Raw genomic sequence first — 25,105 nt, forward strand, 5'->3', positions numbered from 1 at the left:
AGTAGATTTCATGCCATTAAGTGAACTGGAAATGCTTATAGATTGCGATCAAAGATATCACAGGCACTGACATAATTGGCAGGCTGCTGCGTACATCCTTATAACACATGGTCATGTGTCACCTCCCATCTCATTAGTAAAATGAAAATCAATCTTCAGAAGTAAGCACTTGCACATGTCAGTTTGTTGTAGTTAGAATTCTTTCATCTCATATTTACACATAGATTGACATAACATAACTTGCCATGATCATTTTGTCAACCCCTCAGCCCCAGATAAGACACCAACTAGTGCTCTAATTTAAGCAAATAGTTCTCATATTTCTAGAGAAATTTCTTGAGCAGTTTTCTCCTCACAGTTCTGGCAAACATGCTTAGCCACTTGGCAGTTCCAAGCAGCAGAGTACGAATATATTTCTCTAATTTAAAAACTCCAGTTTGTGGTTTCAAAGTGGAAGCTCTGAACTCTCCTTAGAGTGATTTCTGCACTACATTTAGATTTTATTAAAACATAAAATTGTGTGTCAATATAATTACCGCATAGTAAAGTATATTTTACATAGCATTTATTCTCTATTTGACTGCTTTTCTTGTTCACTCATCTCTGCTGTGTAGGAAATATTTCTGGAAGAACATTTGTTATAGAGGTGAAAAGGGGGAAAGTAGAAAAACTCCCTTATGAAGTTCAATCATTCTCTGGGTTTATATCAGCCCTGGATTTCTGTTTAAACATGGCAGGGCAGTGGCAGGGGGGAACTCTTGATCTGATGACTTGATGGACTTTTACTGTGACAAGGTGTAATTAAATGCATCTTGGATTTCCCATAAAAATCTCTTTTGAAATGTAACAGTAGAATATTACCAGATAATTAGCTCCCTGAAAGGTGAATGATCAGCGCATAGGCAGTGTGGGCTGCCTGATAAATCTCACAGCCCTACAGAGCTGACTTTTTAAAGCAGTGAAATGAAGACATGAAAAAAGTCTGTCCCCTTTTGCTGCACTGGCAAATGAGCAACATGCTTGGAGTCTAAGAGGTAGGGGATAAAGGCCACTATTGGTAGAATACTGAGCTGTGTATGCCAAACATAAAGGTGGGAAGAAGAGATCCCAAGACACTCAGCTCTCCCTAGACCCCAACATACACTGTTTCACCAATACTTGCCTTGGGTCCCTCAGGACTTACTGTTTCATTGACTTCTGTTTATGTCAGTCATTTCAAGCAACTCCAGACAGATAGGTCGTGCCTCATCCGTTTTATTCTAATCCCCATAGAACTCTGCACATTTCCTCTTTCTGTCTCAGTTGTCATCCTTCCCTACTGTTTAAAATCCTTTTATTAGGGCCTTTGGAATTCATAATCCGTCATTAGCAAAACTGCCATATACTCATTCTTCTTTCTGAACATTCTTCCAACTTTTAACTACAGTAGAAACATGAATCCACTCTAAGGCAACTTTATGCCTCTCAAGGGGTGACCCTCATAAGATATTGTAAAGAAGAGGTCAGTACATCTCAGTTGTGTCTCTCTCCTCCCCACCTCCCCCACAAATGTCTCTAAAGCAAGCATGCAGGTATTTTTCCCACTTAAAAACAAATCAAAACAAAATTGTCTCAAAATTTTCTCTCCTTCCAGACTTCACTCAGTCTCTATGTTTCTTTTATAGCAAAACTTCTTGAGAGTTATTTGTGCCTTATTTGCTATCTCCAATTATTCTCTTTTTATTCACTCTTGAACCCACTCCAATCAAGCTCTTACTTCCAGCATTCCACTATAACTGCTCCTGTAAAGATCACCAATGGTCTCTATTGCTAAAACCGTATGGTTGGGTCTCTGTTCCTTAGATTGTTTGTTCTAACATCATGCTATGACACAGTTGATCATGCTCTGCTCTTTGAAATACTTTTCAAACCTTCTGTTTTTCTCCTTTCTGATTATGTCTTATCAGTCTCCGTTGCTAGTTTCTTTTCTTCTTCCAGGTGCACCACAGTTCTACTAACTCTCTTTTTTTTTTTAACTCCATGGTGATCTTATCTAGTCTCATGATTTTAAATACCTTCTGTATGCTGATGACGCCAATATTTTCAGCCATGAACTTCCTCCCTGGACTCCAAATTCACATGTCCTATGACCTATTAAACATTTCTATTTAGATGGGATTCTTAACCTTAATTTCCCCCACCTACTTCTGCAGTATTCCTTACTCAGTGAATGACAATTTCGTATCCAAAATTTGGGGGTCATTCTGGATTTCTTTCTTTTTCCCCTGCACCACTCCAACTCATAAGCAAATTATGACATCTCTGACTTCAAAGTGTTTTGATTTCTCCACTTCCCTTTGCAGCAAAACTTCTTAAAAGAGTTGTCTGCATTAACTTTTCTCCATTTTCTCTTAAACCAATTCTTGTGAGACTTTAGTCCTTACTATTTTACTAAAACTTCTAGTGTCAAGATCACGAATTACTTCTATGTTGCTTAAATCAATGATCAATTCGCATTCCTCATCATACTTTCCAAGTCAGCAGCATTTGACCCAGTTGATTACTTTCTCTTTCTTGATAGATTTTACTCTTTTTTTCTGTCAGGCTATCACATTTTTTTTTTTTTAACAAATGGTTGCTTCCCTTCTGTATCCTTTGGATGGCTCCTTTTCCACAACTTCTTTCTATTCGATACTTGAGGGCTTAGTTTTCATACTCCTTTCTTCTTTATTTTATGCTTATATCCTTGGAGATGACATGCAGTTTTATGGTATTAAATGAAATTTATATGCCAATAATTTCCTACTTTATATCTTTATTCTAAACCTCACTCTTAAACTCCAACCTTGTATATCTAATTGCTGTCTGATCTCTTTAAAGGCGTCTCCCCCAAATACAGTCATATAGTGGTTAAGATTTCAACATATTAATTTTGGGGAGACACAAGTCAGTCCATAGCAGGCAGGTTGTGATTTTTAAAATTTTTTAAAATTTATGTTAATTTTTGGAAATTCACTTGATGCACAATCTATGTTAGTTTCACGTGCACTACAGAATGATTTGACATTGCATACATTATGAAATGATTGCCACATTATGTCTAGTAACCATCTGTCCCTAAACAAATATATTACAATATTACTGACCATATTCTTAGGCTGTATATTACATGCCTGTAACTTATTTATTTATAACTAGAGATTTGTACCTCTTAATCTCCTTCACCTATTTCACATCCCCCAATGCCAACTTTCTGGTGATGTCTGTCTGTTCTCTGTATCTAAGAGTCTGTTTTCATTTTGTTTTCTTTCTTTTTTTGTTTTTTGAATTCCATATATGAGATCATGTGGTATTTGTTTTTCTCTGATATTTCATTAGCATAAGACCCTCTAAATCCATACACATTATGTCAAAAGGCAAGATTTCATTATTATTATAGCTGAGTAATATTCCACTGTTTATATATTTACCACATATTCTTTATCCATCTATCAATGAACACTTAGGTGGCTTCCATATCCTGGCTATTATAAATAATGCTGCAATGAACATTGGCGTGCATACATCTTTCTGAACTAGTGTTTTTGTTTTGTTTAGATAAATACCCTGAAGTGGGATTGCTGGATTTTATAGTAATTCTATTTTTTAAAATTATGCAATCAAAATTTTAATAACAAAGATACTATTTTTAATGTGGCCAAATATACTTGGCTAAGTCCAGATTTTAAAAATCAAGAGCTTGGTCGATGACAAGAGCTTGTGGAGGGAGCATCAGTGTTCTGCTGCATTTCTGCATCTGGCAATACAACAGCAAGCACCAGATTTTAGTAATCCTATTTTTAATTTTTTTGAGTAAGCTATTACTGTTTTCCATAGTGGATATACCAACTTACATTCCTACTAAGAATACACAGGAGTTTCCTTTTCTCCATATGCTCACCAACATTTGTTATTTGTTGCTTTTTTGCTAAGAACCATTTTCATAGATGTGAGGTAATATCTCATTGTAGTTTTGACTTGCATTTGTCTGATGCTTAGTGATGTTGAGTGCCTTTTCATGTGTCTGTTGGCCATCTCTATGTTTTCTTTGGAAAAATGTCTATTTAGGTCATCTGCCAATTTTTTAATCAGGTTGTTTGATTTTTTTATCTGATGTTGAGTTGTATGAGTTCTTTGTATATTTTGGATATTAACCCCTTATTAGATGTATGATTTGCAAATATCTTCAAATATTTCAGTAGTCTACCTTTTTGTTTTGTTGATAGTTTCCTTTGTTATGCTAAAATTTTTTAGTTTGAGGTAGTCCCATTTGTTGATTTTTGCTTTTAGTGGCCTCGTCTGAAGAGACAGATCCAAAATAAATATTAAGACTGATGTCGAACAGTGTACTATGTTTTCTTCTAGGAATTTTATGGTTTCAGGTCTTACATTTAAGTCTTTAATCCATTTTGAGTTATTTTTGTATATGGTGTGAGAAGGTAGTCCAATCTGATTCTTTTGCATGTAGCTATCCAGTTTTCCCAGCATTATTTACTGAAAAGTCTTTCTTCTCCTCATTTTATATTCTTGCATCCTTTGCCATAGATTAATTAACCATATGTGTGTGGATTTATTTCTGGGGTCTCATTTCCCATACTATTTTGATTACTGTAGCTTTGTAGTACAGTTTGAAATGAGGGAGAATGATACCTCCAGCTTTTTGTTTCTTTCTTGATTGTTTTGGCTATTTGGAGTGTTTTGTGTTTCCATACAAATTTTAGAATTATTTGTTCTAGTTCTGTGAAAATTGCCATTGGTATTTTGATAGAAATTGCATTGAATCTTTATATTGCCTTAGGTTGTTTGGTCATTTTAACAATATTAATTCTTTCATTATATCATTTTCTATGTATAGTATTATTTCATCTGAAAACAGTGAGTTTTACTTCTCCTTTCCAATTTGGATTCCTTCTATTTATGTTTTCTTGTCTGATTGTTATGGCTAGAACTTCCATAAAGGTAGTAAAAGTAGGCATACTTGTTTTGTTCCTGATCTTAGAGGAAATGCTTTCAGCTTTTCACCATTCAATATGATGTTAGTTATGGGCTTGTCATTTATGACCTTTACTATGTTGAAGCATATTTCCTCTATATCCACTTTGTTGAGAATTTTTATCATAAATGGATGTTGATTTTTTTCAAAAGCTTTTCTGTATCTACTTTGATATGTATATGATTTTTATTCTTCAATTATTTAATGTGGTATATCACACTGATTGATTTAGGAATATTGAATCATCTTTGCATTCCTGGTATAAATCCCACTTAACCTTGCTGTATGATCTTTTTTATTCATTGTTGAATTCAGTTTGTTAATATTTTGTTGAGGATTTTTGAATCCATGTTCATCAGTGATATTGGCATATATTTTTATTTTTTGTGTTGTCTTTATCTAGTTTTGTTATCAGGGTGATGTTGGCCTCATAGAAAGAGTTTAGAAATGTTCCTTCCTCTTCAATTTTTTTGGATAGTTTGAGAAGAATAGGTACTAACTCTTCTTTAAATGTTTAGTAGAAATACCCTTTGAAGTCATCTGGTCCTGTACTTCTTTTTGTTGGCTTTTATTTTTTTTATTACTGATTCATTTTCAATACTAGTAACTGATTTGTTTTATTTTCCATTTCTTTCTGATTCAGTCTTGGGAGATTATAAGTTTCTAGAAATTTATCTATTTCTTCTAGATTGTCAATTTATTGGCAAATAATTTTTCATAGTAATCTCTTATGATCCTTTATAAGAGATTAGTATTATTATTATTTATGTAACTGTTGTAACTTCTCTTTCATTCTTGATTTTATTGATATGGGCTCTCTTTTTCTTGATGAGACTGACTAAAGGTTTATCAATTTTGTTTATACTTTCAAAGAAACAGCTCCTAGTTTTATTGGTTTTTGTTTCCTATTGTTTTATTTAGTCTCTATTTCACTTATTTCTGCTCTGAAATTTATTATTTCATATCTTCCACTAACTTTGGGTTTTATTTGTTCCTTTACTAGTTCCTTTAGGGGTAGGGGTAGGTTGTTTCCTTGAGATTTTTCTGGTTTCCTGAGGTAGACTTGTATTTCTAAAACTTTAGAACTGCTTTTGCAGCATCCCATAGATTTTAAGATGTTGTTTTAATTTTCATATGTCACCAGGAATTTTTTTGATTTCCTCTTTGACTTCTTCAGTGACCCATTGATGTTTTTTTATAAGGAGTCTTTCATTTCTTAATGTTAGTTATTATTCTTTTTTCCAAATAATATACCTTAGCAGAACAATGCTTTCTTTATTTTTTTAAATTTATTTTATTTATTTATTTATTTAGGTTGTGCAGCCTGCGGGATCTTAGTTCCCCAACCAGGGATTGAACCCATACCCCCTGCTGTGGAAGCGCAGAGTTTTAACCACTAGACCACCAGAGAAATCCCCCACCATTTGTTGTTTAGTAGTATATTGTTTAGCCTCCATGTGTTTGTGTTTTTTGTAGTTTTTTTTCCTTGTAGTTGATTTCTAGTCTTTAATCATTGCATTTGGATAAGTGCTCAGTATGGTTTCATTCTTCATGAATTTACTGAGACTTGTTTTGTGGTCTAGCATGTGGTCTATCCTGGAGAATATTTCATGTGCACTTGAGAAGAATGTGTATTCTGCTGTTTTTGGATGGAATGTTCTGTAGATAGCTGTTAATCTATCTGGTCTAATGTGTCATTTAAGGGCAGTGTTTCCTTATTGGTTTTTCTGCCTGGATGATCTGTTCATTGAGGTAAGCAAGATCTTAAATTCTCCACTATTATTGTGTTACTGCCAATTTTTTCTTTATGTTTGTTAATATATGCTTTATGTATATGTGTTCCTAGGTTGGGTGCATATATATTTACAATTATTATATTTTCTTTTTGGATTGATCTCTTTAGCTTTATGTAATATCTTTCTTTGTCTCTTGTTACAGTTTTTGTTTTAAAGTCTATATTGTCTAATATAAATATTGCTACTACAGCTTTCTCTTTGTTTCAATTTGCATGGAATATCTTTTTCCAAACCCTCACTTCCAATTTGTTTCCTTAGAGTTGATGTGAGTCTCTTGTCATTGCGTATATGGTTCTTGTTTTTTCATCCATTCAGCCACTGTATTTCTTTTGATTGGAACATTTAGTCTATTTAAATTTAAAGTAATTATTGATAAGTATGTACTTATTGCTATTTTGTTAACTGCTTTGTGGTAGTTTCCACAGTTCATTTTTGTTCACTTCTCCTTTTGCTCTCTTCCCTTGTGGTTTGATGACTATCTTTAGTTTTATGTTTGAATTCCTGTCCCTCTTTTGTGTGTATCTCATATCTCTTGTAAATTTTTGGTTTGTGGTTACCATGAGGTTCATATATAAATATATAACTATATATATATATAATTATTTAAGTTGATGATCTCTTAAATTTGAATGCATTCTAATAAGTCTGCATTTTTACTCCCCCCAAAGTTTAATGTTTTTCACATCATTTTACACCTTTTGCTTTGTGTATCCCTTAACAACTTGTTGTGGATATAGATGATTTTACTACTTTTGTCTTTAACCTTCCTACTAGCTTTATAAATGGTTGATCTATCACTTTTATTGTATGTTTCATTTTATTGTATGTTTGTTTGCCTTTGCTTGTCTGTAAATCTCTTCACATCTGAGTGATAGCTTTTCTGGGTAGAGTATTCTTGTTTGTAGGTTTTTTCCTTTCATCACTTTGAATATATCATACCACTTCCTTCTGGCCTGCAATGTTTATGCTAAAAATTCAGCTGATTTTTCTATGGAAGTTCTCTCGTAACTTGTTTTTCTCTTGCTGATTTTAAAAAATATCCTTTTATCTTTGATGTTGACATTTAATTATGGTATGTCTTGTTGTGGGCTTCTATGGGTTGATCTTGTTTGGGACACTGTGTGCTTCCAGGAACCTGATGTTTATTTCCATTATGAGGTTAGGGAAGTTTTCAGCTATTATTTCTTCAAATGATTTCTCTGACCCTTCTTCTGGGACCTCTATAACATGAATGCTACTACATTAGATGTTGTCCCAGTGGTCTCTTAAACTGTCCTTTTTTTTTTCTTTTTTTTGCAGTATGCGGGCTTCTCACTGCTGTGGCCTCTTCCATTGCGGAGCACAGGCTCCAGACCTGCAGGCTCAGTGACCATGGCTTATGGGCCCAGCCACTCCACGGCATGTGGTGTCTTCCTGGACCAGGGCACAAACCTGTGTCCCCTTCATCGGCACGTGGACTCTCAACCACTGCGCCACCAGGGAAGCCCATGTCCTATTTTTTTAAAAATTTTTTTTTTCTTTTTTCAACTTGGGTGATTTTCACTACTGTGTCTTCAGTTTGATCTGTTCCTCTGTATTACATAATATAGTATTGATTTCTTCTAGTGTATTTATTTCAGATATTGTATTTTTCAGCTCTGTTTGGATCCTCTTTATATTTTCTAACTCTTTGTTAAAATTAGCACCACATTTATCTATGTTCTCCTGAGTGTAGTGAGCATCTTTATGAACATTATCTTGAATTTCTTACCAGGTAGATTGCTTATCTCCACTTTGTTTAGTTCTTTTTCTGAGGTATTATGAGATTTTTTTCTTTTTCCTTTTTATCATATTCCTCTGTCTCCTCATCTTACCTAATTCTTTGCTTATTTCTATGTGTTGAATAAGTCAGTTATACTTCCCCATCATTGAGAAGTAGCCCCATGTAGGAGACATCTAATAGACGTCCAACAGCACACTCCCTTCTAGTCACTGGAGCTATATACTCTAGGGGTCTCCCCTATTTGGGTTGCATGGACCCATCTATTGTAGTGAAGCTGACTACTGTGGGTGCTCTGGTGGGCTAGACTGGCCTCCATTCTGTTTGACTCTCAGGTACTGCCTCATGGCTGCTGGCCTGCTAAGGGCAGGGCCAAGTTTGAAATGGTTGGCTGCTCAGCCTGGGTGGGCCCTGAGCTGGTGTCAGCCTGCTGGTGGGCAGGTAGGCCCTCAGCAATAATAGGTTAGACAGAGGACTCCAAAATGGCACTTGACAACATCAGTGTGCTTGTGGTAGAATGAGCTCCCCCAAATGGCTGTCACTAGTGTCTCTATCCCCAAGGGGAGCTCCATTGCCTCCTGCTTTTCTAGGAGGTTCTCCAAGATCAGCAAGTGGGCTGACCCAGATGCCTTTAAAATTATGGCCCCTACACTGGGACTTGAAATGTGTGAGATTTTGTGCATGCCTTTTACGAGTGGAGTCCCTATTTCCTACAGCCCTCCAATTCTCCTGAATGCAAGCCCCACTAGCCTTCAAAGACAGAAGTTCTAGAGACTCTTCTTCCTGGTGCAGGATGCCCAGGGTGGGGAGCCCAATGTAGGGCTTGGAATCCTTGCTCCTTGGGGAGAACCTCTGAGACTGTGATTATCCTCCCATTTGTGGGTCACATACCTGATGGTGTGGGTCTCAACTACACAGTGTCTCTGTCCCTCCTCCCCATCTCTTTTATGGTTTCTTCTTTATATCTTCAGTTGCAGAATAATGTTTTCTTCTAGTCTTAGGGTCATTCTCATAGGTAGTCATTCTGTAAATAGCTGTAGTTTTGGTGTGCCCATGGGAAGTGGTGAGTTAAGGATCTTTCTACTCAGCTATCTTCACCACACATCTCTTGAAATTTTAAACAGTGTGGTCAGTATGAGCCTCATTAGGAAGGTGCATTTGAGTGAACTTTTGAATGAAGTTTGGATTTAGCTATGCCAATATTTGGAGGAAAGCATCCCATGTAAAAGGAGTAACTAGTACAAAGGTATTAGATGCATTATAGGCAGGACATTAGAAGACCAGTGAGTCAGGAGCAGAGTGAGAATGGTAGAAAATGAGTTTGTAGAGGGATTGGAGGAACCAAGTCATAAAGGATTCGGGCTTTCATCCTGAGAGAAATGAAGAGACATTGGGGAATTGATACTGTGTTATCTTTAATATATTAAGCTATGTTGAAAATAGGAAGTAATTAAGGTTAAATGAAGTCACAAGGGTGGGGCAATGATTTGATAAGAATAGTGTCTTTATAAGAAGAGACACTGGAAAACTTGCTTCCTGTCTGTCTGCTATGTGAGTACGCAGTGAGAGGGCTACTATCTGCAAGCCAGGGGGAGCATTCTCAGCAGAAATCAAAAGGAACTGGTTGACACCTACATGCTCAGTCACCAGAACTGTTAGAAAATAATATTTTGTTGTTTTAGCCACCTAGGTGATGGCATTTGGTTATGACAGCCCAAGCAGACTAATATACTACCTCTTCCACAGTACTTCTGATCTTCCTTACAATATAATATTTCTTTATTTGTTTCATTCATTAACTTCCAAGATACTATTTAACTTACATGTTTATTATGTTCTCTGTTTATTGTTTGTCCTCACCCATGTGAATACCGTCTACACAAGAGCATGAATATTTTGTTTTGGTTTGTTCCCTCATACATCCTAAGTGCCTAGATCACCGTCTGAAGGTTGCTTGTTACATTATTGTTGAATGAATGAAAGGGGAGTTCAAATTGCCAGGTGTGACCAACAGTTAATTTCTGTTTTAATCTTGATGTAATTATTTCTGATGCAATGCTAAAAAACAAAATTAGTATAAAATTTATAACTATCCTTCCTCCCAAAGCTACATATATTTATATTCTCCTAGCCATAACTATAGGTTTTAAAGACTCCTACCTAGGGGGAGACATTCAAGATGGCAGAGGAGTAAGATGTGGAGATCATCTTTCTTCCCACAAATACAACAGAAATACATCTACATGTGGAACAACTCCTACAGAACACCTACTGAATGCTGGCAGAAAACCTCAGACTTCCCAAAAGCCTCAGGAGCAGCAGATTAAGTCTCCACAATCAACGTGATGTACCCTGTATCTCCGGAATACCTGAATAGACAACAAATCATCCCAAAATTGAGGTGGTGAAATTTGGGAGCAACTGCAGACTTGAGATATATATTTTTTTCTATTTTTGCGAGTGTGTATGTGTATGCTTCTTTGTGTGATTGTGTATGTATAGCTATGTTTTACAATTTTTCATAAGGTTCTCTCTGTCCTTTTTATTTTTTTTTAAGTATGGTTTTTAGCACTTGTTATCACTGGTGGACTAGTTTTTTGGTTTGGTTGCTCTCTTCTTTCATTCTTTTTAAATTACTTTTTAATTTTTAATAATTTAACAAAAATTATTTTAATAACTTTATTTTATTTATTTATTTATTTTTTATTTTAATCTCCCTTTCTTTTGAAACCATGTGGCTGACAGTCTTGGTGCTCCAGCTGAGTTTCAGGTATCTGATGAGGGACAGCTGAGTTCAGAATATTGGCCCACCAGAGACCTCCTGGCTCCATGTGATATCAAATGGTGAAAGCTCTCCCAGAGATCTCCATCACAGAGCTAAGACTCAGCTCCACTCAACGACCAGCAAGCTACAGTGTTGGACAGCCTATGCCAAACAATTAGCAAGACAGGAACACAACCCCACCCATTAGCAGAGAGGCTGCCCAAAACCATAAAGTCACAGACATCCCAAAACACACCACTGGAAGTGGTCCTGCACACCAGAAAGACAAGATCCAGTGCCACCCACCAGAAAACAGGCACCAGTTCCCTACACCAGGAGGCCTACACAACCCACTGAAGCAACCTTAGTCACTAGGGACAGACACCTAAAACAACAGAAAATACGAAGCTACTGCCTGTGAAAAGTAGACCCCAAACACAGTAAGTTAAGAAAAATGAGAAGACAGAGAAACACACAGCAGATGAAGGAGCAAGGTAAAAACCCACCAGACCAAACAAATGAAGAGGAAATGGGCAATCTACCTGAAAAAGAATTCAGAGTAATGATAGTAAAAATGATCCAAAATCTTGGAAATAGAATGGAGAAAACACAAAAATGTTTAACAAGGACCTAGAAGAATGAAAGAGCAAACAAACAATGATGAACAACAACAAAAAAATGAAATTAAAATTTTTCTAGAAGGTATCAGTAGCAGAATAACTGAGGCAGAAGAACGGATAAGTGACCTGGAAGATAAAATACAGGAAATTACTACTACAGAGTATAATAAAGAAAAAAATAATGAAAACAATTGAGGACATTCTCAGAGTCCTCTGGGACACATTAAAAGCAACAACATTCGAATTATAGGGGTCCCAGAAGAAGAAGAGGAAAAAAAAAAAAGAGACTGAGAACATATTTGAAGAGATTATAGTTGAAAACTTCCTTAGTATGGGAAAGGAAATAGTCAGTCAAGTCCAGGGAGTGCAGAGAGTCCCATACAGGATAAATGCAAAGAGAAAAATGTCAAGACACATATTAAATAAACTATCAAAAATTAAATTCAAAGAAAAAATATTAAAAGCAGCAAGGGAAAAACAACAAATAATATACAACAGAATCCCCATAAGTTTAACAGCTGGTCTTTCAGCAGAAACTATGCAAAGCAGAAGGGAATGGCAGGACATATTTACAGTGGTGAAAGGGAATAAACCTACAGCCAAGATTACTCTACCCAGCAAGGATCTCATTTAGATTTGAGGGAGAAATTAAAATCTTTGCAGACAAACAAAAGCTAAGAGAATTCAGCACCACCAAATCAGTTTTACAACAAATGCTAAAGGAACTTCTCTAGACAGGAAACACAAGACAAGGAAAAGACCTACAATAACAAACACAAATCAGTTAAGTAAATGGTAATAGTAACATACATATCGATAACTACCTTAAATGTAAATGAATTAAATGCTCCAACAAAAGATACAGACTGCCTGAACAGATAAAAACACAAGACCAGTATATATTCTGTATACAAGAGAACCACTTCAGACCTAGGGACACATACTGACTGAAAGTGAGGGGATGGCAAAAGACATTCCATGTAAAGGGAAATCAAAAAAAGCTAGAGTAGCAATTTTCATATGAGAGAAAATAAACTTAAAAATAAAGACTATTACAAAAGGCAAAGAAGGACACTACATAAGGATCAAAGGATCAATCCAAGAAGACATAACAATTGTAAATATTTATGCACCCAACAAGCAGCACCTCAATACATAAGGCAAATGCTAACAGCCATAAAAGGGGAAATCATAGTACAGGACACAAAGTAGACTTTAACATCCCACTTTCACCAGTGGAAAGATCATCCAGAATGAAAATAATTAAGGAAACACAAGCTTTAAATGATACATTAAACAAGATGGACTTAATTGATATTTATAGGACATTCCATCCAAAAACAACAGAATACACATTCTTCCCAAGTGTTCATGAAACATTCTCCAGGATACATCATATCTTGGGTCACAAGTCAAGCCTTGGCAAGTATAAGAAAATTGAAATCATATCAAGTATCATTTCTGACCACACTCTATGAGACTAGATGTCATTTACAGGAAAATATCTGTAAAAAATACAAACACAAGGAGGCTAAACAATACACTACTAAATAACCAAGAGATCACTGAAGAAATCAAGGAAGAAATAAAAAAATACCTAGAAACAAATGACAAGGAAAACACAATGACTTAAAAAATATGGGATGCAACAAAAGCAGTTCTAAGAGGAAAGTGTAGAGCAATACAATCCTACCTCAAGAACCAAGAAACATCTCAAATAAACAACCTAACTTTACACCTAAAGCAAATAGAGAAAGGAACAAAAAAACCTCAAAGTTAGCAAAATGAAAGAAATCATAAAGATCAGATCAGAAGTAAATGAAAAAGACATGAAGGAAACAATAGCAAAGACCAATAAAACTAAAAGCTGGTTCTTAGAGAAGATAAAAAGAAATTGATAAACCATTATCCAGAATCATCAAAAAAAAATGGGAGAAGACAAATCAATAGAATTAGAAATGAAAAAGAAGTAACAACTGACATTGCAGAAATACAAAGGATCATGAGAGATTACTACAAGCAACTATATGCCAATAAAATGGACCACATAGAAGAAATGGACAAATTTTTAGAAAAGTACAACCTTCCAAGTCTGAACCAGGAAGAAATAGAAAATATAAACAGACCAATCAAAAGCACTGAAATTGGGACAGTGATTAAAAATCTTCCAACAAACAAAAGCCCAGGACCAGACGGCTTCACAGGAGAATTCTATCAAACATTTAGAGAAGAGCTAAGACCTATCATTCTCAAACTCTTCCAAAATACATCAGAGGGAGGAAGACTCCCAAACTCATTCTATGTGGCAACAATCACCCTGATACCGAAACCAGACAAAGATGTCACAAAGAAAGAAAACTACAGGCCAATATCACTGATGAACATAGATGCAAAAATTCTCAACAAAATACTAGCAAACAGAATCCAAGAGCACATTAAAAGGGTTATACACCATGATCAAATGGGGTTTATCCCAGGCATGCAAGGATTCTTCAATATACACAAATCAATCAATGTGATACACCATATTAACAATTTGAAGGAGAAAAACCATATGATCATATCAATAGAAGCAGAAAAAAGCTTTGGACAAAATTCAACACTGATTTATGATATAAACCCTACAGAAAGTAGGTATAGAGGAACTTACCTCAACATAATAAAGGCCATATATGACAAACCCACAGCCAACATCATTCTCAATGGTGAAAAACTGAAACCATTTCCTCTAAGATCAGGAACAAGACAAGGTTGCCCACTCTTTCCACTATTATTCAACATAGATTTTGCAGTTTTAGCTACAGCAATCAGAGAAGAAAAAGAAATTAAAGGAATCCAAATTGGAAAAGAAGAAGTAAAGCTGTCACTATTTGCAGAAAACATCATACTATACATAGAGATTCCTGAAGATGCTACCAGGAAACTACTAGAGCTAGTCAATGAATTTGGTAAAGTAGCAGGATACAAAATTAATGCACTGAAATCTCTTGCATTCCTATACACTAATGATGAAAAATCTGAAATAGAAATTAAGCAAACATTCCCATTTACCATTGCAACAAAAAAGAATAAAATACCTAGGAATAAACCCACCTAAGAAGGCAAAAGACCTTTTAGGCAGAAAACTATAAGACACTGTTGGAAGAAATTGAAGAGGATACATACAGATGGAGAGATATACCATGTCCTGGGATTGGTAGAATCAACAATGTGAAAAAGACTATACTACCCAAAGCAATATACAGATTCAATGCAATCCCTGTACAACTACCAATGACATTTTTCACAGAACTAGAACAAAAAATTACACAATGTGTATGGAAACAGAAAAGACCCTGAATAGCCAAATTCATCTTGAGAAAGAAAAATGGAGCTGGAGGAATCAGGCTCCCTGACTTCAGACTATACTATAAAACTACAGTAATAAAGGCAGTATGGTACTTGCACAAAAACAGAAACATAGATCAATGGAGCAGAATAGAAAGCCCAGAGATAAACCCACGCACATATGGTCAACTAATCTATGACAAAGGAGGCAAGGATATACAATGGAGAAAGGACAGCCTCTTCAATAATTGGTGCTGGGATAACTGGACAGGTATGTGTAAAAGAATGAAATTAGAACATTCCCTAAGCCCATACACAAAAATAAACTCAAAATGGATTAAAGACGTAAATGTAAGGCCAGACACTATAAAACTCTTAGAGGAAAACATAGGTAGAAGACTCTATGACATAAATCACAGAAAGATCCTCTTTGACCCACCTCCAAGAGAAATGGAAATAAAACCAAAAATAAACAAATCGGACCTAATGAAACTTGAAAGCTTTTCTGCAGCAAAGGAATCCATAAACAAGATGAAAAGACGCCCTCAGAATGGGAGAAAATATTTGCAAATGAAGCAACTGACAAAGGATTAATCTCCAAAATTTACAAGCAGCTCAAGCAGCTCAATACAAAAATTCAAGCAAACCAATCCACAAATGGGCTGAAGACCTAAATAGACATTTCTCCAAAGAAGATATACAGATTGCCAACAAACACATGAAAAGATGCTTAATATCACTATTCATTAGAGAAATGCAAATCAAAACTACCATAAGGTGTCACCTCACACCATTCAGAATGGTCATCTTCAAAAAATCTACAAACAATAAATGCTGGAGAGGGTGTGGAGAAAACGGGACCCTCTTGCACTGTTAGTGGGAATGTAAATTGATACAGCCACTATGGAGAACAGTATGGAGATTCCTTAAAAAAGTAAAAATAGAACTACCATATGGCCCAGCAATCTCACTAATGGGCATATACCCTGAGAAAACCATAATTCAAAAAGAGTCATGTACCACAATGTTCATTGCCGCTCTATTTACAATAGTCAGGGCATGGAAACAACCTAAGTGTCAATCAACTGATGAATGGATAAAGAAGACATGGCATATATATACAAATGGAATATTACTCAGCCATAAAAAGTAACAAACTGAGTTTCTGTAGTAGGTGGATGGACCTAGAGAGTGTCACACAGAGTGAAATAATTCAGAAAGTGAAAAACAAATACTGTATGGTAACACATATATATGGAATCTAAAAAAAAAAAAGTTCTGAAGAATGTAAGGGCAGGACAGGAATGAAAATGCAGACATTGAGAATGGATTTGAGGACACAGGGTATGGGAAGTATAAGCAGGGACAAAGTGAGAATGTGGCATTGACATATATACACTACCAAATATAAAATAGATAGGTAGTGGGGAGTATCTGCATATCACAGGGAGATCAGCTCGGTGCTTTGTGACCACCTAGAGGGGTGGGATAGGGAGGGCGGGAGGGAGACTCAAGATGGAGGAGATATGGTGATATATGTATATGTATAGCTGATTCAATTTGTTATGAAGCAGAATCTTACACACCACTGTAAAGCAATTATACTCCAATAAAGATGTTAACAAAAACTAAAGACTCCCACCCCTATTCCATATCCTCTCCATCATCCTTAATTCTAATTTCTCTTTGAAAATGATAAAAGAAAGTTTAGAATTCTGAATTCATTGCTACTTGTAAGGACTATTAAAAAATTGCAAAAAAAAGAGTTGAAGGTATTAATATTTGAGATGAAATAACATACAATATAAACTAGAATATAAATATTTTTATAAAATTAGGATTTTTATTTCAAATGCAATATTGTGGAGATTAAAGATAATGGAGAATGTATATCAAAGGATGCATTTTTAAAGACTTGCATGTATCTTTCTATAAAATTAGTCTTTCTAGAACTCTGGAGACAAGTTGGTTTCAAAGAGACCAACTCTGCTTCAGAGAGAACACACAACAAATTTAGTGGAGGACTGCATATTGATTCCAGGAGAAAAACTTGTTAAAATGCTTTTCCTGTTAAAAAATTGTATCCAAAAATTAAATTAAATTAAATTAAATTATATTAAAACAATAAACCTATTTAGTTGATAAATTTAACCACCAATCAGTCCGTGGAAACTATCCACAAAGAGGAGACATATCTACTGATTGAAGAATACTTAAGAAACATATTTGAATTAAGTAAATAAAGGCCAATCGATTCTTTGATTATAGGTGATTTGGTATTCTTAATCAGACATAGTCAAAAAAACTAAGTCAGCTAATACTGCTCAGTAATACAAACAGGAAAGCAAGTGTTCAAATCAAAAACAAGTAGTTTGAACAGAAAAGGGGGTTTGCAAGTGAAATCATCTATTTCTTATGATTGTTTTCATACTTTCAAAATGAATAAACAGACCCATTCACAGTCACCTGTTTTAAGTCTTATTTTTGGGTGGGTGGCATTGATAAGTTAATTCCAGATGTCCTCGGCTAGAAGGCCCATGTGCGATTCATTACTTCATTTGTCAAAAATGAGGAACTCATTATTCTTTGTATTCATGTTGGCATATAACGGAATTTTAATAGCTTTTTAAATGCTAGCTTATGTGTTGCATTAACTTCATCAGAGAGTTCAAACTGCAGAACTAAATTTTTTTTTCTATCATATGTTTCTACATTAGAGCATATCTCTACTGAAATTGATTTAGGTGAGATAGTAACTATGAAAACAAATGACCTGCTGCCCAGTGGAGATGATTTGCATCCAGAAGGACTTCTTTCCCTATCACAGGCATGAAAAAAATTATGGTCAGTGTGAGCTAGGGGCAAAACCCAGGAAACATTTGAAACATCTCCTTTAGAACATGCAAAAGGTGAGGACTGCTCTTTGGCTGGCCTGGAGGATGGCAATGCCTCTACCAGTGGCTTCAAGAGATGCTGAGTTTTAGAGAAAGGTGTGACTAACTTATGTGAGGAACTCCTTGCTAGAGAACTATTACTCTCAAGGGCAAATAAAATTGATCATTTATAGAAATATATTTCTGAAAAAAATATATTTACTTATAAATACAGTACAACCATAGATTTTTTTATAAGTACTTGTTGAACTGAATTTAAAAAGAACTCTCTACTCAAAAATATTTACAACATTCAAATTAAATTAGAAAAATAAGAATACAACCTTATATCATGGACTTCTAAATAAATAAACAAATACCTAAAATAGCATGTCATCCAAACAATTAAGCCCTCTATACATACAACACACACACACACAAACACCAACACACACACACACACCTTGCTTTTGTCTTTCCCTAGCTTATGCCAAAATATTTTAGTTTATATATGTATATATGCGTATATATGTACAAGATATATAGATATATATACACATATCTATCTATCTATCATTATCTATTAATCTATCAAACAACAAAATGTAGAAACAGGTGAGTCAAGGTATGTAAGAAATCAAGAAATAAGAGTAACTAGGAAAATATGGAAGATTAGATGTCCTGGATTGCCGTACCATGTGTTAAGGTAAGAAACACAAGAACATGGGTATGGATGAGCAAGGAAACATATATATGTATTGCAATGTACCCACAAGTGAAACTTCCCAAGAAGTAAGTATTGTAGGCAATGTGGCAAGACTGGGCAGGGAACATAGCCACAAGCAGGAGAATGAGTTTCCTGAGTGCACAACATGAGATCTGAAGGTGAATCCATTTCCTCTCAGCATAGCAAAGGGTTTGGGCTCTCACACTAAGGATGATGTAGGAGCATCTCATAAATGGAGGTTATAAGAATTCTTGTATAAACCTGTTCATGTGGTCTGAATTTGTGTACTTTCCAGAATTATCTACTGAACATAGACATTCCCCCAATTTCTTGACTCTGCATATTATTACAGGGTTAAAATGGAGCCAGGAATGAGTCTAATACTCACAATTACATACATTACAAGATAAATATATACGCATGTATAGTACACTATAAAGATAATCATACTGAATTCTATGAATTAATATAGGAACTTAATAACAAGAAAAACCTGAATTGTGGGACTTCCCTGGTGGCACAGTGGTTAAGAATACACCTGCCAGAAGACCTCAGACTTCCCAAAAGAGTGCGCAAGGAGAGGGGGTATGGAGCACTGCATAAACGAGCTCCAGAGATGGACATGAGGCACAGCTGTCAGTGAGGACACCAGAGATGGGTATGAAATGATAAAGCTTCTGCTGCAGCCACCAAGAAGCCTGTGTGCAAGAACAGGTCACTATCCAACCTCTCCTCCCAGGAGCCTGTGCAGCCCACCACTGCCAGGGTGCCGTGATCCAGGGACAACTTCCCCAGGAGAACACATGGCATGCCTCAGGCTGTTGCAACATCACGCTGACCTCTGCTGCCACAGGCTCACCCTCCATTCCGTACCCCTCCCTCCCCCTGGCCTGAGTGAGCTAGAGCCCCCTAATCAGCTGCTACTTTAACACCATCCTGTCAGAGTAAAGAAGAGATGCGCTCAGGTGACCTACATGCAGAAGCGGGCCCAAATCCAAAGCTGAAGCCCAAGAGCTGTGCGAACAAAGGAGAGAGGGAAATTTCTCCAAGCAACTTCAGGAGCAGCAGATTAAATCTCCACAATCAACTTGATGTATCCTGAATCTCTGGAATACCTGAATAGACAATGAATCATCCCAAAATTGAGGCAGTGGACTTTGGCAGCAACTGTAGACTTGGGGTTTGCTTTCTGAATCCAATTTGTTTCTGGTTTTATGTTTATCTTTGTTTCATATTTAGAGTTTATTATCATTGGTAGATTTTTTTATTGATTAGGTTGCTCTCTTTTTTTTTTACAATATAGATATATATTTTTTTCTTTTTCTCTTTCTGTGAGTGTGTATGTGTATGCTTCTTTGTGTGAGTTTATCTGTATATCATTGCTTTTACCATTTGTCCTGGGGTTCTTTCTGTCTGTTTATTTTTTGTTTCTGTACCTTTTTGGTATAGTTTTTATCATTTGTTTTCATTGATAAATTTGTTTATTGGTTTGGTTGCTCTCTTCTTTCTTTCTTACTTGCTTTTTTAATGACTTTTTATTTTTTTACATTTAATGACATATTTTTAAATTTTAATAAATTTGTTTTATTTTATTATTTTTTTTTCTTTTTTATTCTCCCTTTTCTTCTGAGCCATGTGGCTGATGGGGTCTTGGTGCTCTGGCTGGGTGTCCAGCCTATGCCTCTGAGGTGGGAGAGCTGAGTTCAGGACATTGGTCCACCAGAGACCTCAGGGGTCAATGTAATATCAAAAGGCAAAAGCTCTCCCACAGATCCCATCTCAATGCTAAGACCCAGCTCCACTCAATGACCAGCAAGCTACATTGCTGAACACCCTATGCCAGAAAACTAGGAAGACAGGAACACAAAAACATCCAGTAATAGACAGACTGCCTAAAATAATAATAAGATCACAGACACCCCAAAACATACTACCAAACACAGTTCTGCCCACCAGAAAGACAAGAACCAGCCTCATCCACCAGAACACAGGCACTAGTCCCCTCCACCAGGAAGCCTACCCAACCCAATGAACCACCCTTAGTCACTAGGGGCAGACCCCCAAAACAATGGGAACTATGAACATGGAGCCTGCAAAAAGAAGACCCCCAAACACAGTAAGTTAAACAAAATGAAAAGAAAGAGAAATACACGGCAGATGAAGGAGCAAGGTAAAAACTCACCAGACCAAACAAATGTATCAGAAATAAGCAATCTACCTGTAAAAGAATTCAGTGTAATGATAGTAAAGATGATTCAAAATCTTGGAAACAGAATGGATGAAACACAAGAAACGTTTAACAAAGATCTAGAAAAACTAAAGAGCAAAGAAACAATGATGAACAACACAGCAGATAAAATTAAATATTCTCTAGAAGGAATCAATAGCAGAATAAATGAGACAGAAGAACTGAAGTGACCTGGAAGATAAAATACTGGAAATAACTACCACAGAGCAGAATAAAGAAAAAAGAATGAAAAGAATTGATGACAGTCTCAGAGACCTCTGGGACCACATTAAACACACCAACATTCAAAGTATAGGGGTCCAAGAAGAAGAAGAGATAAAGAAAGGGACTGAGAAAATATTTGAAGAGATTATAGTTGAAAACTTCCCTAATATGGGAAAGGAAACAGTCAATCAATTTCAGGAAGTGCAGAGAGTCCCATACAGGATAAATCCAAGGAGAAACACACCAAGACACATACTAATCAAACTATCAAAAATTAAATACAAACAAAAATTATTAAAAGCAGTAAGGGAAAATCAACAAATAACATACAAGGAAATCCCCATAAGGTTAACAGCTGATCTTTCAGCAGAAACTCTGCAAAGCAGAAGGGAATGGCAGGACATATTTACAGTGGTGAAAGGGAAAAACCTACAACCAAGATTACTGGACCAGCAAGGATCTCAATCAGATTTGACAGAGAAATTAAAACCTTTACAGACAAGCAAAAGCTAAGAGCATTCAGGACCACCAAACCAGCTTTACAACAAATGCTAAAGGAATTTCTCTAGGCAGGAAACACAAAAGAAAGAAAAGACCTACAATAACAAACCCAAATCAATTAAGAAAATGGTAATAGGAACTACATATCAATAACTACCTTAAAGGTAAATGGATTAAATGATCCAACTAAAAGATACAGACTGCCTGAATGATTACAAACATAAGACCTGTATATATGCTGTCTACAAGAGACCCACTTCAGACCTAGGGAGATGTACAGACTGAAAGTGAGGGGATGGCAAAAGACATTCCATGCAAATGGAAATCAAAAGAAAGCTGGAGTAGCAATTCTCATCTCAGAAAACAATATACTTTAATATAAAGACTATTATAAGGGACAAAGAAGGACACTCCATAATGATGACAGGATTGATCCAAGAAGAAGATATGAGAATTGTAAATATTTATGCACCCAACATAGGAGCACCTCAATACATAAGGCTAATGCTAACAGCCTTCAAAGGGGAAATCGACAGTAACACAATAATACTAGGGGACTTTAATACCCCACTTTCAGCAATGGGCAGATCATCCGAAATGAAAATATATAAGGAAACACAAGTTTTAAATGATACATTAAGCAAGATGGACTTAATTGATATTTATAGGATATTCCATGCAAAATGAGCAGAGTATGCTTTTGTCTCAAGTGCTAATGGAACATTCTCCAGGATAGATCATATCTTGGGTCACAAATCAAGCTTTGGTAAATTTAAGAATATTGAGATCAAATAAATTAACTTTTCCAACCACAACGCTTTGAGACTAGATATCAAGTAGAGGAAAAAATCTGTAAAAAATACAAACACTTGGAGGGTAAACAATACACTACTAAATAACCAAGAGATCACTGAAGAAATCAAAGAGGAAATCAAAAAATACCTAGAAAAAAAGGACAAAGAAAACACAATGACCCAAAACCTATGGGATAGGTTCTAAGCAGTTCTAAGAGGGAAGTTTAGAGCAATACTATCCTACCACAAGAAACAACTCAAATAAACAACCTTACTTTACACCTAAAGCAACTAGAGAGAGAAGAACAAAAATCCCCAAAGTTAGCAGTAGGAAAGAAATCATAAAGAACAGATCAGAAATAAATGAGAAAGAAATGAAGAAAACAATAGCAAACATCTATAAGAGTAAAAGCTGGTTCTTTGAGAAGATAAACAAAATTTACAAACCATTAGACTGACTCATTAAGAAAAAAGGGAGAAGACTCAAATCAACAGTATTAGAAACGAAAAAGAAGTAACAACTGACACTGCAGAAATACAAAGGCTCATAGAGATAATTACAAGCAAGTAAATGCCAAGAAAATGGGCAACCTGGAATAAATGGACAAATTCTTAGAAAAGGACAACCTTCCAAGACTGAACCAGGAAGAAATAGAAAATCTAAACAGACCAATCACAAGCACTGAAATTGAGACTGTGATTAAAAACCTTCCAAACACAAAAGCCCAGGACCAGATGGCTTCACAGGCAAATTCTATCAAACATTTAGAGAATAACTAACACCTATACTTCTCAAACTCTTTCAAAATATAGCAGAGGGAGGAACACTCTCAAACTCTTTCTACAAGGTCACCATCACCCTGATACCAAAACCTGACAAAGATGCCACAAAGAAGGAAAACTACAAGACAATATCATTGATGAACATAGATGAGAAAATCCTCAACAAAATATTGGAAACAGAACCCAACAGCACATTAAAAAGAACATACAGCATGATGAAGTAGGGTTTATCCCAGGAATGCAAGGATTCTTCAATATATGCAAATCGATCAATGTGATAAACCATACTAAAAAATTGAAGGGAAAAAAACATATGATCATCTCAATAGATGCAGAAAAAGCTTTGGACAAAATTCAACACCGATTTATGATATAAAGCCTCCAGAAAGTAGGCATAGAGGGAACTTACCTCAACATAATAAGGGCCATGTATAACAAACCCACAGCCAACATCATTTGCAATGGTGAAAAACTGAAACCATTTTCTCTAAGATCAGGAACAAGACAAGGTTGTCCACTCTCACCACTGTTATGCAACATAGATTTGGAAGATTTAGCCACAGCAATCAGAGAAGAAAAAGAACGTTAAGGAATCCAAATTGGATAAAAGAAGTAAAGCTGTCACTCTTTGCAGATGACATAATACTATACATAGAGAATCCTAAAGATGCTACCAGAAAACTACTAGAGCTAATCAATTAATTGGGTAAAGTAGCAGGATACAAAATTAATGCACAGAAATCTCTCACATTCCTTTACACTAATGATGAAAAATCTGAAAGTGAATTTAAGGAAACGCTCCCATTTACCATTGCAATGAAAAGAATAAAATACCTAGGAATAAACCTACTTAAGGAGACAAAAGATCTGTGTGCAGAAAACTATAAGACACCGATGAAAGAAATTAAAGATGATACAAATAGATGGAGAGATATACCATGTTCTTGGATTGGAAGAATCAACATTGTGAAAATGACTCTACTACCAAAAGCGAACTACAGATTCAATGCAATCCCTATCATACTACCACTGGCATTTTTCACAGAACTAGAACAAAAAAATTCACAATGTGTATGGAAACACAAAAGACTCTAAATAGCCAAAACAACTTGACAAAGAAAAATGGAGCTGGAGGAATCAGACTCCCTGACTTCAGACTATACTACAAAGCTACAGAAATCAAGACAGTATGGTAGTGGAACAAAAACAGAAATATAGATCAACGGAACAGGACAGAAAGCCCAGAGATAAACCCATGCACATATGGTCATGTTATCTTTGATAAAGGAGGCAAAAATATATAATGGAGAAAAGACAGCCTCTTCATTAAGTGGTGCTTGGAAAACTGGACAGCTACATGTAAAGGAAAGAAATTAGAACACTCCATAACACCATACACAAAAATAAGCTCAAAATGGATTAAAGACTTAAATGTAAGGTCAGACACTATAAAACTCTTAGAGGAAAATATAGGCAGAACACTCTATGGCATAAATCACAGCAAGATCTTTTTTGACCCACCACCTAGAGAAATGGAAATAAAAACAAAAATAAACTAATGGGATCTAATGAAACTTAAAAGCTTTTCCACAGCAAAGGAAACCATAAACCAGATGAAAAGACAACCCTCAGAATGGGAGAAAATATTTGCAAATGAAGCAATTGACAGAGGATTAATCTCTAAAATTTACAAGCAGC

General features: G+C 35.7%; 1 protein-coding gene across 3 annotated transcripts in view; it reads right to left on the reverse strand.

Moving 5' to 3' along the window:
- CNTN5 (contactin 5) overlaps window positions 1–25,105 on the reverse strand; it is a gene marked incomplete at both ends in the record, with an annotated part of 797,505 nt that overhangs the window by 71,820 nt on the left and 700,580 nt on the right. The gene's annotated exons all lie outside the window — the stretch shown is intronic.

This window comes from Leucopleurus acutus, assembly GCF_964270905.1.
Source record: "Leucopleurus acutus genome assembly, chromosome: 8".
Lineage (NCBI taxonomy): Eukaryota > Metazoa > Chordata > Mammalia > Artiodactyla > Delphinidae > Leucopleurus > Leucopleurus acutus.